This window comes from Sceloporus occidentalis, unplaced genomic scaffold (assembly GCF_023333645.1).
Source record: "Sceloporus occidentalis isolate IW3139 unplaced genomic scaffold, rSceOcc1.0.p SCAF_4, whole genome shotgun sequence".
In the NCBI taxonomy this organism is placed as follows: domain Eukaryota; kingdom Metazoa; phylum Chordata; class Lepidosauria; order Squamata; family Phrynosomatidae; genus Sceloporus; species Sceloporus occidentalis.
Window position 1 is genome coordinate 92,143,410 of NW_028316984.1, and position 16,053 is coordinate 92,159,462.

Sequence of the window (16,053 nt, forward strand, 5' to 3'; positions counted from 1 at the left end):
AGCTGAGACCGACAAGTCCAATTCATTTCACATAGGGTCTACTCTAGGTAGCTCCAAATCTAGTGATGTTAAGACAAAGCATGTCCAGACTAGGGACTGATACAATCAGACAACTTCGAGCATCATTAAAATAACTCCAAATATGGATATCCATGAACATCTGTGGTTACTTTCCATTTCTTTCACTCATTGTTTTTGTACACTAATTAAACTGGAAAGGGTTACATTGGAATGGGCCAAAAAAGAAAGCAAGCAGAACCATTTCTTGGAGATTTCTAGGAATAATCTTGTTTCTCATTTCCTTTTCCATTGTCCTCTGGTGTTAGGCCAGCTCCTTCTTAGCTAGTGAAGTAACTACAGCATATAAAATTAAGATGAAGACATTTTTTTTGCAAGAAACAAGGTCACCCTTTCTAATACAGTCTTCTCGCCTCAAATGTGGGCTTGCCATCCATGGATTTGAGCATCTATGGATGGCCCCACACATTCACTCCAATGGCAGCGCATGCAGGCCGCAGTCGCACACATGACATGCCACCATTAAAACCAGTGGGACTTGAGGTCATGCGGATTTTGGCATCAATGGGGGGGGGGCATAATGGAAGCCCCATGGATACAACAGGCTGACTTTGTAGAGGTCTATAGCTCTTTACCGGTAACTAGGAAGGAGCAGGAAGTGTTCAGGAGGCCTGCCTTCTAAATATATTTAGAGTAGAGGTAGGCTATATTTTCACCCTTGGGCCTACCATGGGCTGAACCATCACCCAAAAAGAACTGGTAAGAGAGAAGAGGTGTGTGTGTGACAGAGAGACAGTGACAATGAGTACACATGGCTGTATGACTGCACTTTGTTCTAACCTGCCTCGATCCGCAGGGAGATGCAGGATTATTATTATTATTATTAAAGGAGAATGGCTTCTCACGGAACTCCCAGGAGCAGCAATTCTTTCTGTCTCCCCATTTTCAGTGGTGGTGATGGTATAGAAGGGGTCCAGAGGTCACAAAAATGAGTGGAGGTACAATGGGCTGTGTGATTCCTTCTCCTAAGATCCAAGACACACTGCAGCAATAATCCAATTTGAAACTTCTTTAACTGCTCTGGTTCAAAGCTAGGGAATTCTGGGGTCTGTGGTTTTGTGAGACATTTAGCCTTCTCTATCTGAGAGAGCTCTGGTGCAACATGAAACTATAGTTTCCAGGGCCAGGGCAGTTGGAGAGGTCTCCAACTGGATTATTTCTGCATTGTGTTTTAGCCTTTAAAGGGACGAGAAAGTCTTTAGTGATTCAGTTTGGTATTGAAGTCACACTACTCCAGGAGTAGTCTTTCCAAAATGTAAAGATGTATGAATGGAGGTGACAGTCAGTAAAAAGTCATCCTGCCACAGTCTAAGCAGCCTACATCTGATGGACTGGGTAAAAGGAAAAGAGGGAGACAGAAAGCAGCTTTAGTTCTTGTAATTTTCTTTTAATGGAACAAAAAGGTTGCCAGGATGGAACTTTCAAAGCATCCAAGAACAATAATTTTTAAATGTTAATAAAACCAATCTGGTGATGCTCAAAATATGATACAGTGCCAAAACGGTATAACAAGACTGTTCTTTCATATGAATGCATTAGAAAGATGGGTTAGGAAATTGATGATTCTTAAACATAAACGGTCAATCTCTGGCTAATGGGAGATCTCAAAAGATCCTTACCTATTATTTACATTTTTTTAAAAAAATCTGTCATCTCGTGCGAACACTCATGGTGTACCAATTATAACCATACTGGAGGGAATGAAAATAAGCAAATCATGCTCTGATTTTTTTCAATAGGAAAAGTGCGTAGCATCCAGTTACTATCAACATATATCTTGTTTGACAGCTGCTTGTGTCATCCAGAATATTCAAGGATCTTTTTACTGACAATCACAGTTGTAGAATATAAATGTTACCCTGAGGGCAATGTAAGATGTGCATTTGCCTTACGCTGCTTGGTAAACAGAAATTTGGTACTCCCAGAAGGCTACTTTCAACAGGACCAAGTGGTAGCAGGAAATACAAAACCTGCTGATCTAGCAACATGCCTGCGACTTCCAAATGCCTTTTGGGAAACAGGCAGTCAGGAATTACATTTTGTCTTGATTGAAATGCTAGTATGTCAGTTTTTTGGAATCTGTTTCTGTATATTTGTCAAAGCAGATAATAGCAGAGGTAGCTCTCCAAAGCCTACCAAAGGCGCTATCACTGCAGATCCTAATGTGCCAAAAGCTGGCAGTGGAAGGAAGCATCCAGATGTTCCTCCAATAAGATGAATGCAGTGGAGGGATGTAGCACTGTAGCCTTAGTGGTGAATCTTTGTTCTCATATTTTTCCAGACTAGGTGCCCATCCTTGGCATAAGGGCTGTGGCAGTTTAGAGACAGGCAACTGGCATTAGTTCTTTTTTTATTATTAATTTTATTTTCAAAGATATCAAAATAAAACAATATATTACTTTCTCACTTTACACATACACCATTTTAAATCTAATAAAAGTAATAAAACAAAAAATTTGTAACTTCCAGACATTAATTTGTGTTGCTGAGTGTGTTATATTAATTCTGTTTCTACATTCTCTTATCTTATATTTAACAAAGATCTGAAGAGTACTGTGGTTTAATAAATCGTATTTTGTGCTGAGCTTATTCTAAAAAAGTATAGTTATTTCCAACTGTGTTCCTTGACTTCCACATCTTTCAGTATGTTAATGTTTAAGATCAGAAGTTTAAATTTCCCCGGCTAATTGGTTAATTACCTCTACGCTCTCTTAACCAGTCATTCCCCTTATTCAACCCCTTTCCCACTATCTATTCTGCAAGGGCTATCCATCTTGACCTCGTCCCCTCCAACTTTATATATTCTACCCATGGTTCCCATTCCTTATAAAATACTTGTAAAGGTTTCCTTTTTGTCAAACATGCTATTTTTTCCATAGTAAAAAGTTCATACATTTTCAGTTTCCATTCTTCAATTGATGGAGCTTCTTTCTTCTTCCAATACTTTGCATATACCATCCTGGCCGCTATAATAGCGAAAAAGATGACTTTTTTCCCTTTCCTTTCTAATTCTTCCTCTTCTATAATATTTAGCAGGTACATTTTTGGGTTCATACAATCTCTTACGTTAAACATCTTCCTCATTTCGTTATGTATCCCCCTCCAGAATTTTTTTACAATTTCACAGTTCCACCAAATGTGTAAGTATGTTCCTAATTTCTTTTCACATTTCCAACAGTTTCCATTGGTGTTCTTGAACATTTTTGCAATTCTATATGGGGTGAGGTACCATCTGAACATATTTTTATATAAGTTCTCTCTAATCTCTATACTACTTGTATATTTCATTCTTACTTTCCAAATTTTTTCCCATTGATCTAGTTCTATCGTCTGATTTATATCTTGGGCCCATTTTATCATATAATCCTTTACGACTTCATCTTCCATTTCTCAATTTAGAATTAAATTATAAAACTTTGAAATTCTTTTATTTTCTCCCTTTATAATTATTTCCTCGAATTCCTGGTTGCCCTTTCCAATCCCAATTAATTTGTCATCCATTTTGAATCTTTCAACTAACTGCCTATAGGCGAACCAATTACAGTTGATCCCCTCCCTTTTTAACTCTTGTGATTTAATAATGTTTTTATCTTGTTTTTTTTAATGATATCCGAATATCTTATCCTATTGTTCTGTCTATATTCCTCCCTTCTGATTAGGGCTTCCGCCGGCGAGGACCAGAGTGGTATTTTATTGCACCATTTCCCTTTGTGTTTTAACCAAATTCTAAATAGGGCTTTACGTAATATATGGTTGTTGAAATTTCTATCTAATTTTAATTTCCCGTAAAAAATATAGGCATGTATTCCATATCTTAATTCATAACTTTCTATATTAATCTTTTATTATCTAATGTAAACCAATCGCATAACCAATCTAGAGCGCACGCTTCGTAGTACCACATTAGGTTTGGTAGTGCTAATCCTCCCCGCTCTGTTTTATCATACATATTTCTAAATTGAGTTCTTGCTTTTTTCTTTTGCCAAATGAATCTTAACATATCCTTGTTCCAACTGTTGAATGGAGCGTTATTCTGTATTATTGGTAAATTCTGAAAGAGAAAGATCATCTTTGGCAATAAAACCATTTTAATTGTTGCAATCCTACCCATCCAAGACAATTTTAATTTATCCCATTTCTCCAAATCCCTTTTGATTTCTTTCCAGATTTTCTCATAATTATTGTGAAATAGGTCTCTATTATTAGTTGTCAAATTAATTCCCAAGTATTTCACATCCTTCTTAACTTGAAATCCTGTCCTCCTCTTCAGTTCTTCTTCCTCCTTTTTTAATAAATTCATGGTCATCAATGTGGTCTTGGAGTTATTAATTTTATAGCCTGTAACCTTCCCATAGTCTCTGAGGATCCGCATCAATGAATCAATATTATCAACTGGGTCTGATATTGTCAAAACTAGGTCGTCAGCATACGCTCTTAATTTAAATATTTCCTTACCAATTTTCACACCTTCAATCAACTTCTCTTTTCTGATTACATTTAGTAATATTTCCAGAACTATTATAAATAATAAGGGAGAAAGGGGGCAACCCTGTCTCACCCCTTTATTAATTATTAATTTTCCAGACTTTTCACCATTAACTATAATATTTGCTTCTTGGACAGAATAAATATTTTGGATCCAGGCTAGGAAGTTCTCCCCCACCTTCATTTTCTTTAGTACCCCAAACATGAAGTCCCATCTTATATTATCGAATGCTTTCTCTGCGTCCAAAAACATCAATGCCAATTTCTTATCTATATTTTCTCGTGTAATTCAATTAAATTAATAATATTTCTAATGTTATCTTTAATTTTCCTAGCAGGGAGAAAGCCATTTTGATCCGTATGTATCCAATTTGTTAATATTTTTTTAAACCTATTTGCTAAGATTGATGCTAATATCTTATAATCTGTGTTTAATAAAGCAATTGGTCTATAATTTTTAGGGTCTAATTTATCTTTATCCTCTTTAGGAATTAGGATTATATTAGCTTGACTCCATGTTTGGGGTAAACTCCCTCCTTTAATTTGATTCATAGTTTCGGCCAATTGATAAATTAGTGACGCTTCAAATGTTTTGTAAAATTCATTAGTGAAACCATCTGGACCTGCCGATTTATTCACTTTGCTTCTCTTAATTGCTTGCGACACTTCTTCTGGTGAAATAGTCTTATTTAATAATTCCCTTTGTTCCTCTGTTAGTTCTTTCATTTCTACCTGTTCTAGATATTTTAACACTTTACTTTTTTTATATTTGACTTCTTTGAACAATTCAGCATAGTAATTATAAAAAACCTTTTTAATTTCTTCTTTTGAAGTTATAATCTTCCCTTTATTTCTTAATTCTAACACAGTTTTCTTAGCTCTCTCTTTTCTCAAATAATAAGCTAACATTTTCCCCGGTTTGTTTGCCACCTCATAGTACTTATGTCTTAAGTAATTCGTTTTCCGATTCACTTCTTCCATGGTTAATATATCTATTTGCTTTTGTATAAATTTGATTTCCTGTTCTGCTTCTTTATCATTAACTTTATCCTTTAATATACCTTCCCATTTCATTAAAAGTCTATTAAGTTCTACCATCTTTTCTTCATTCTTTCTTTTACGTTCCGCCCCTGTCTTAATCAAACTACCTCTTATTACCACTTTCATTGCGTCCCAGATTACCCATATAGGTGTTTCTCCATTAATGTTTTCAATAAAATAATTCTCAATATCCTTTTTGATTGATTCCACAATTTTTTCATCCTTCAGCAGATTCTGATTTAAACGCCAATTATATTCTTTCTTTCCAAATTTAAAATCAACACTAACTGGGTTGTGATCCGACCAAATTTTCGGATGTGTTTTTACTTTGTTAATTTTTGGGATCAGGTGTGCTGATGCCCATATCATATCTATTCTTGCCCATGATTTATGATAATTTGAAAAAAACGTATATTCTTTAGTCTTGCCGTATTTAGCTCTCCACACATCTTGTATTGTTAAAAAATCTATCATCTCAAAGAATTCCCTAGGTAGTTTTCCCTGATTTTTTTTAATAGCTTTACTTGATTGTCTGTCCAAATTCGGATCTACCACCCCGTTCCAGTCCCCGAGTAGTATATAAGAGTCATAACTCCAATCGATTAGTCTCTCCCGTATTTTTTTATAAAACCTGGCTTTATTAGAATGTGGGCCGTATATCCCTAAAACTAAAAACTTTTGTGAATTTACTTTTATTTCTACTGCTAGGAAGTGACCATCAGGGTCATTACAGATTTCCTTTACATCATAACTTTGATTTACATAGATTACTATTCCCCTCTTTTTTACTTTTGCTGCTGAAATGAATTCCTGTCCTAACTTAATGCATCTGAGGTATTTTCTATCTTTTTCTTTAATTCTAGTCTCTTGTAGACAATAGATATCCAATTTCAATTTTTGAAGGTAATGGAAAATTTTTTTCCTCTTCTGAGGTGTGTTTAACCCCTGTACGTTCCATGTACATATTTTCAAATCATTGTGTGAACCCATTATATCTGCCAAATATTAAGACTGCAATTCCTAGTTTTTGTCCTTTCTTTCCTAATTATCAAAGTACTCTTCCAATAATGTTTCTTCTTCCTTTTCTTCCTGATGGTCCTTCCAGTCAATATCTTCCTCGAATCCTTCTGGATCAAGCAACTGGCGATCTATATCAATTAATAAGCTACTCAGGTCCTGTCGCAATACTTCTCTTCCATCCGTCTCCTCTTCTTCTTCCTCCTCAATGAAGTCTTCATCCTCTCGTTGTCTTGTAATTAAGTTACTTGCCGTGGCTCCTAGTAGCTCCTCATTTTCTTCCTCATTATCCTCCCTATTTAAGTTCTCTTCTGGGTCCTCATCTTCACCTGCATTGTTATCCATTTTCTCCTTCATCTTTCTCAGGAAAGCCTTAGCTTGTTCTGGAGTACTTATTTTGATTCTCTTCTTTTCCCACCAAAACGTCACTCCCTCCGGTGTCTCCCATCTGTACTGTATTTTCTCTCTCCTCAGGAAAGCCGTCAAATTTGTATAGTCCCGTCTTTTTCGGAGCAACCTCGCAGGGATGTCTTTCAAAACTTTAACTTCCTGCCCCTCCCACTCGAAGGGGGTCTCGTTATGTTTATTTAAAAAGGCATCCCTGGTCTGTTTCCTCACAAAGTGAAGCGAAATATCCCGTGGCACCCCTTTCTGCTTTGCAATTTTTGAGCTCACACGGTACAGTTTATCAATTTCAGTTTCCATACTGGTCACCTCTTTCTCGAGAAATTGGGCTATTTTTGGGATTATTTTCTCCAATAGATTTTCTTCTTTCTCTTCCACAATGCCTCTCAGTTTCACAGCTCGTTCTTTCATCCTTTGCTCCCAAACCGCTCTCTCATCTAGCTCCTGTTCTCTTTTTCTTTCCAATTTCATTAACTCCATCTCCACTTTATCACTTTTATATTCCAATATATCCACTCTTTTCTTCGTACTTTGCATTTCAGCCATTAATTTGTCTACAGATTGATTGATTTGCCTCAAATCTGCCCTTATTTCTTGCTTAATCTCTTTCTTAAATTTATTCATCTCTTGTGCAATAGCTGCTGAGAGATTTGCAGTCAGATTTGCAGATAATCCCTCAATCTTTTCTAGTATTAATTGGTTTATGTCCAAATTTTTTGGTTCATCAATTGATTGGCGTCTGGGGATTTGGTTTTGAGCATTGGCTCTAGTATTCCGTTTCGGATTCATTTTATCTAAAACCTTGTCCTAGACCCTTGTTTCTTAAATATTACCACTCTAACAAGATTTAAGCAAACAAACCAAAAATACAGGAGGAAATAAGCCAGTAGAAATCAAACTTGTACCACTGCTTGTAACTCTATTATCAATTTAATGTATATATCCTTTTTTAATCTTTACTTTAGAGACTGAAGTCCTCTGCCTAGCTTTCCCTTCTGTTATCCTTCCCTTTCCCCCAAATTTTATAAATGTCACCAACTTGTTGCTTATTTCAGCCTCTAAAGTTGTTCTGTCACTCTTTCTGACAAACGTTTCTGTGTCCGATCCTCCTTCTTCCCGTCCTTCATTCCTCTTCTTCTCTATGGAATACCCCTTTGCCTCTCTATGTTTCCGTCTCTATGATCATGTCCATCTAATTTCCTGTTGCTGTTTTACCAGTCTTCTTCTATGTTCCTTCTATCCTCCGTCTTCGTGTTCTTTCCTTCCTCTTCCGGTCCGTCTTGTTATTCAACTCTATGGTAAACCTCCTGTCAGCCCTCTATTTTCCATCTCTGTGGTCTCAGACCATTTACGTCCTGCTTCCTGCTGTTGTCTTTAGTGTCCTCTCTATGGTCCTTCCATCTTCCTCTTCCTGAGACGTTCCTCCACCTTTCGCTCCACCCCTTCTCTCTCAGCTCTCCTCCTCCGTCTCCACAGCAGCCCCCCCCCTCTCTCTCTCTCTCTCTCTCTCTCTCTGCTTCTCTCTTCTCCTCCGGACCCTCCTCCCAGAGCTCAAGGACACTCAGCGTAGGATGCAGGACACACAGGTAAATACAGGAAAAGTGGCTTTTAACCCTTTAGTATATCCTTTACTGTTTGATTCCCCTTATTATCACAGTCTTTCTTTTTAAACGTACAGACCTTGCGTGGAAAGGGTTTCTCCTACAGCCACAGGGGAAGATTTCTTCTTCTTCTTCTACTTCTTCTTCTTCTTTTTTTTTTAATTTAAGAAGTCTTTCGGGGATTCTTTCTTAGCAAGCTATATCTTTCTTTAAAGTCCGTTAGCAAATTCAGCAGTCTTTCTCTCTCCCCTCTCCGCTTTTTACTTCCCAGATGTTATGTCCATTCAGCATCCACAAATTTCGGTAATTATCTTCAACAATCTTAGATTAAAATAATGGTGGCGCCTCTGTGCAGAGATGTCTCCGCTTCTCCTGCAAGGCCGTGGATTGCTCTTCGGTCCTGCGCGGCTCAGTATGTTTCAGCTTCTCCCTTTTGGGTTCCTCCAGGGCCAAGCTTACTTCTGCTTTCACAGGTTTCTTGAGCGGCTCTAGGGCCTCCTCCAAGCCCCCTCTGATCCCGCCGTTATTGGTGAGAATTTTAGGTCAAAAGCTTGAGTCTTTTGACCTATCTTGCCTTGCCGAGTGAGATCGCCTCCGAGGTCCTTCCCGAAGTGCGTCTCTTCAAGGCGCCATTACCACCGGAAGAGCAACTGGCATTAGTTCTGAAGGTCATATTGGAATTTTATCATGAACTGCAGAGTGGATGCTTCCAGATGATACTTTTATTGTCAGACAAACTGCCTCATTTATGGGTAAAGACAATACTGTCTTCCATTTATAATTCCCTATTGCTTTCCCAGCCCCCTCCTTTCATACATGTGAAGATTTTCAGAGATTTTTGTGGGTTTTTCGGGCTATGTGGCCATGTTCTAGAAGAGTTTGTTCCAGATGGTTCGCAAGCATTTGTGGCTGGCATCTTTATATGCCTTTCTCTGAAGATGCCAGCCACAGATGCTGGTGAAACATCAGGAATAACATCAGGAATAAACTCTTCTAGAACATGACCACATAGCCTGAAAAACCCACAAAAAACTATGTATGCCAGCTATGAAAGCCTTTGACTTCACATTTTCAGAGATTTTTTTTTTACATATAACATTGCAGAGTTAAGAGAAGCAATTACATGTACCTCTGGCATGTGCATGCTGCAAACATTGTGACCGCCCCGGACCTCTGCAGAAATGTTGTTACTACAATAAAATGTCATGTCCTCTGTTAATCATCCTCATCAAATATTTTATGTTTTTGTGTTCTGTCACTGCAATGCAATGGCTGTATCTTTATCATCTGTTTAAATGCCAAAATTACAGCAAGCCAATAAAAGCTGGCTAGACCCAGAGAAACAGCTATGAAACTGTTGTCTTTGTGTTTCTGTTCCATTGTGTAGTGTAGAATGTTTTTCTTTTGTATGTGTGACAGCATTTTACCAGATCATTTTTTAATTTTTATTAATATAACTTTATTAATACAAAACATACAATTTACATACATACAAAACATACATACAAACCATCTACATATATATCTACAAATATTAGGTTACCATATTTTGCAATACAAATTGAAAAAAGTAAAAGTATGTCAATCAACTTCCTTTTTGTACACAGCTCCTACTACCTACTTACCTATCCTTTCCTAACTCCTTTCACTTGAACTAATAACTTTCTTATATCCTTCTACTTCCCTTTCCTTACTCTATCTTTCCCTCTCCTCCTAACTTGCATCTAGCCTCACGTCCTCCTACATACACAAACCTTCTTCACTTACTTGAACCTTCTTGCTTCTCTTCCCTCTGTACAACCTGTATTCTCTTTGACTCATACTTCCCTTTCTTTCTATTTCACCTTGTATTCTAGCTTCTTCTACATCTTAATTACACAAACTTACAAACATACTCTTTCATCCTGACTTCCTACCAGTATTCGTTGATTTATTGTTTAGATCCAACTTTCTTATGTTCAGTCATTTGCCAGTGGATCCAATCTCCCTTACTGTTTATTGCAAACTTATTACTGTTATTTTTACCCATTTTACTTCTAAAAAACCAATTACCTCATCTGCAGCATCTATTTTGTCTCAAAATAATCCTAACAAATGCAATTCTGGTCTTAATTGCAATTTCTTCTTAAGGATTTGTCCAGTTTGCTCATTTATCATATTCTAAAAGTTCTTTGCCCATTTGCACGTCCACCAACAATGGTAGAAAGTTCCTAATTCTTTTTTACATTTCCAACATAGGTTGGATTTGTATTTGTATATTTTTGCAATTTTACTTGGTGAAAGGTACCACTCATAAAACATTTTATGAAAAAATTCTTGTATACTCTGAGAGACTGTGAATTTGTTATTATCTTTCCAATTTTTTTCCCATTGGGACATTTGAATCACATGTCCAATGTTTCTAGCCCATTTAATCATTTGTTCCTTTACAATTTCATCTTCCATTTAATACTTTAAGAGGACCTCATATAATTTCCCAATTACTTTATTTTCTTTTCCTACCAAAATTTTCCCTATGTCAGATTTACCCTCTTCCAACTCCAATCCCGGCCATTTACAATCCGTTACATATCTTTCAAGAATCTGTCTGTATGTAAACCAATTATGTTCCAACCCTCAGTATTCAAATCCTCTTTCGTCTTTAGTTCAATCTTACCATTATTTTCCCCCCTAAAATATCCATATATCTGTACCATTTAGTTTCTCTAACCATTTCTTTTCTATAGAATGTTTCATGGGGGGATATCCAACCTTCTCTTTTGGGTATTATTCTTCTCTTATATTTATTCCACAGTCTTATCAAGGCTTTCCTTATACAGTAGTTTCCAAAGGCTTTATTTTTCTTATCTTTCTCATAAGCTAGGTATGCATGCCAACCATACCTTAAACCATCTCCCGCCAATTCAAGCAGGCTATCGTTTTTTAACATAACCCATTCTTTATTCCACATCAGACAACATGAATCGTAATATAGCTTTAAATTTGCTAAGTTGAGCCCCCCTCTTTCACATGCGTCTTGTAAAATTTTTAACTTAACTCTCGGTTTCCTACCTCTCCATTTAAACAGAGAGAGATCTTTATTCCATTCCTTAAATATTTTATCTGATGTTATTATTGGTAACATTTGAAATAGAAAGAGAATTTTTGGTAAAATGGAAATTTTGATTGAGGCTATCCTTCCCATTAAAGACAAATATAGCTTATTCCAATTTATCATATCCTCCTTTATTTTACTCCATAGGCATTTGTAATTGTTTTCAAATAGTTCCGCTGTCTTTTTAGTGATCTGTATTCACAAGTATTTGATTCCCCCCCCCCAATTTTTATACCTGATTTTGTTTCCAATTGCTTTTCTTCTTTCTCCTTTATATTTTTAGTCATTTTTAGTTTTACACCCTATTACAAGACTGAATCTTTCTAATTTTCCTAGAACTCCCTTTAAAATCTCCATCAGCTCCTCCATTATAATTATTGCGTCATCTGCAAATGCTCTAATTTTGTAGGTATGTTTTTTGATCGTAACACCTCTTAAGTTCGAATCAGTTTTTGTATCTATTATAAGTAGTTCCATGATTAATAAAAATAGTAGGGGCGTTAGAGGACAACCTTGTCTTGTTCCTCTCTGAATCTTGATAAAATTTGACTTCTCTCCATTAATTTTTATTTGAGCTTTTTGATTCTGATAAATCTTACCCATCCAATTTAAAAACATTTTCCCCACCTTAATTTTTTCCAACGGTTCCAATAAAACCAACCAATTTATAGAGTCAAACGCTTTTTCAAAATCTTGAAAGAAAAAGACCCAATTTTTTATCACAATGTTGTTCATAACATTCTAGGATATCCATTACAATTTTTGTATTCTTTCGCATATAACGGTTTGGTAGGAATCCCCTTTGTTCCTCACCTATTAAGTTCTCTAGGCATAGAAATCCTCAAATATTTTTTTATGTCATCTTGTTGGGTGCATATTCTGTCCCCACTTTTTATTCTATTAATTATTTTTCTCTCTTTGTTCTTTCTTAGTTTGTATGCAAGCCATTTACCCGTTTTATTTGCATGTTCAAAGGATTTTTGTTTCGCCATTTTTAGTTTTTTATCCAATTCTGTTGTAGCTTCTAATTCTAATTGTTTTTGCAAAGTTTTAATATCTCTTTTTTTTTTGCAGGCCAGAAATTGTTTAAGTTCCTCTTCTTTATTTCTCAATTGCGTGTTTAGTAGGGTTAACTTCTGTTTCTTTTGTCTTTGTAGTATAATGTTCTGTTATGTGAGGAAGCCTCTAATACAGGGGTAGGCAACCTTTTTGAGCTGGGGGCCGGGTTGCTGTCCCTCAGACAACTGGGGGGCCGAAGCAAAAAAATAAATAATTAAATAATTTTTAAAATAAATAAACTGGGACAAATGTAGGACAAAATTTTCAAATGGTGGACACTTTTTTTTAAAAGTGGAGGACATGTGAAAAAATTTGTTGATTTTTTTAAAAAAATGTTAATATAAATGCATGTTTCTGAGGCTTCTATAGACAATTGCCCCTGTGCGCGAAGGCCAAAGGCCCCAGCGGCAATCGGTGGCAGGACCAGGCTGGGGCCGGTCCCAAGGCCTCTCCGGGCCGCAGGTTGCCTACCCCTGCTCTAATAGTAGCCTTTCCTGCATCCCAAACTATTGCAATGTCCACTTCATTATTTATGTTTTCCTTAAAATACAACTGGATTATTTTTTCCCTTTCTCCACTATCTCTTTGTCTTTTAAGAGTTCTTCATTTAAGTACCAAATATTTTTCCTGTATGGTTCTTTAAGAGTCAGTACTATAGGGTTATGGTCAGAGATTTCTCTGTTTAAAATTATCATATCTTTCACTTCCTTGACCACTGACTTTGATATCAAGAAGAAATCGATTCTAGACAGAGATTCGTGTCTTTCTGAATAGAAAGTATAAGATTTTTCTTCATTGTACAAGTGCCTCCAAATCTCTGTCAAAGGTAAGCTATCCACTAGGTCGAAGAAGGTTTGGGGTAATTTGCCTTGTTTTTCTTTTCTTTTTCTATCCGATTTCCTATCTAATCTCGGCTCAATTACCCCGTTAAAGTCACCTACTACTATTACGTTTCCATAATCACAATCTGACAAAGTTTCTTTTATTTATTTTTTTGTAATAATCACTGTTGTTGTTTTGGGGACCATAAATGCCTACTACCAGAAAGGTTTTCCCCCTCCAGTGTATTTCTACCCCTAAATATTACCCATTCATATCCTTAAAGATCTCTTTCGATTCAATATGATTCTTCACATAGATTATTATTCCCTTTTTACTTTTGTCTATGGATGAAACATATTCTTTCCCTAATTTTTCCCTTTTGATCAGCCTTACATCTTTAGTTTTTATATTTGCTTCCTGCAAACAAATAATGTTGGAGTCATTTTTTTCTAGATACAAAAATACCCTTTTTCTTTTTTGCGGTGAGTTCAATCCCTTTACATTCCATGAAAGTATTTTCATTTTTGGTTATTTGGTTCTTTGCCAATTTAAAACAATAAATCACCTTTAAACCTTGAATCAAAAATGGTAACTTTATTGATTATAAATCGGAGGAAAGGTAAAAAAAAAATACACAAGCCATCATAAGCACCAAACAGAAGTATGTAGATTTTTCGAATAAAAGAAGGCATATCGCACAACAGAAAAAATGACAATATTAATAAACTATTCTTTTTAAGTATTGTCCTCTTCTCAGATTTCTCCTTCTTCACCTCCTCTTCTATCTCTTTTCTTGTTTCTAATTTCAATATCTTTTTTCAAGTCACTTAGGAAACTATTCGCCTTCTCAACCAAGTTTAACCTCATTTTCCTTTGGTTCCAGGTTACTTGGATGCCTTCCACTTCCTCCCACCTAAATGGGATTCCATACAGTTGTTCTGTTAGAAAAAAGTAATCTCTTCTGCTTTTCAGTATTTTCCCCGGAATATCTCTCAAGACTGATATCTCTTTATTTTCAATTATTAACTTCATTTTGTAACTTTGTTGAAGAATTAGATCTCTTGTTTGTTTGTGGACAAAGTAAATCACTACGGCGCTTTACAGACCACCCATTTGGGGCAGCCTGTAAGCACTGCTTTTCCGCCGTAGCAGCAGCCTCCGAGGCCCCGATCCGCCTCTTTCCAGGCCGCGGGGAAGCTGCAAAAGGCTGCTTCCCCACGGCCTGGAAAGGGGTGTCCTTGGGGCTTCATGTCCCAAGGACACCCGATGGCGGCGGGAAGGAGGAGAAAGGGGCCGCTCGGCCCCTTTCTCCCTTGCGTTGCTGGCGCAGCCGTCTAAAGGCGGAGCCAGCGACGCAAATCACGGAAGGAGCTCCCTTTCGGAGCTCCTTCTCGTGCCGTGGAAAGGGCGCTCTATGCGCCCTCGCGCGGCATGACAACGTCACGTCCGCGCCGCTCCATTCGGAGGCGGCGCATTCGTGACATCGTAATGGCGGCCCCCATGTGGAACGGGCGCCGCCATTTTGTACGTCCTGGGGACGTACTAGGGTTAGGCGCGTGCATAAGGCACGCACTTTGCCTAACCCTAGTACGTCCCCAGGACGTATTTTACGCCTGTCTATAATGGGCCTACGTTTCTCAGCAATTTCTTAATCTTTGCAACACGCGCATTGACCCTATAAACTCTATCTAACTCCCATGGGAATTGGATTTCAGATTCTTCAGTAAACCTGGCCAGGATCGGGGGAGAGAAAGGTATATAAGTTCTCGTTTATATTTTCAGGTAATCCTCTCAACTTCAAGCATTTCTCTCTCTGTTTCACCTGCAGCCTCAATATCTGTTCCTCTTCCTCTTGATATATCTTACACAGTATTCCGGTTTTCGTCTCTACCTTCCTCACATCCAGTTCAAGTTTTCCTACCTTACCAGAAATTGTGATTAAATCTCCATCTATCTTGTCCAATCTTGTTCTTATCTCTCCTAATTCAGACTTGAATTCCTGTTTCATTTCCTCTCTAGATTTCAGAATTTCTTGATTTGTTTCCTGATGTAACTTTCTCATTTCCTCTATAAGAAATTTGTTTTACCAGATCATTTAAAGGGCCAGCCAGATGTTTTAAGACTGCTGGGCTAGGACACTGCAAGACAGGAAGGCTAGGAAAATCCAATTGAATGACAGACAAAAACCCACATCGTATATGAACAATATTTTGATTCATCATATCTTCTTTCCATGATAATTGCCAGCAGTTTTCAGCACACTAAGTATGTGTGTATTAGTCATCTTTTGTGGTATATAGGCCTGTTACAGACAGGCTCTTCTGGCACCCCCGTCACGTGCTAGGGGTTGGCCGAGGACCTAGCGTCCACACCGGCCTCACCCCAGCATGTGATGAGGGCGTAAAGATGGCGGCGCCCTATACACATGGGCACCGCCATCTTTACGTGCTG

At 37.3% G+C, this 16,053-nt stretch overlaps 1 protein-coding gene across 5 annotated transcripts in view; it reads left to right on the forward strand.

The window, feature by feature from the left end:
- Positions 1 to 16,053, forward strand: part of LOC149314346 (EF-hand calcium-binding domain-containing protein 4A-like) — a 77,872-nt gene that overhangs the window by 49,829 nt on the left and 11,990 nt on the right. The window lies entirely within an intron of this gene.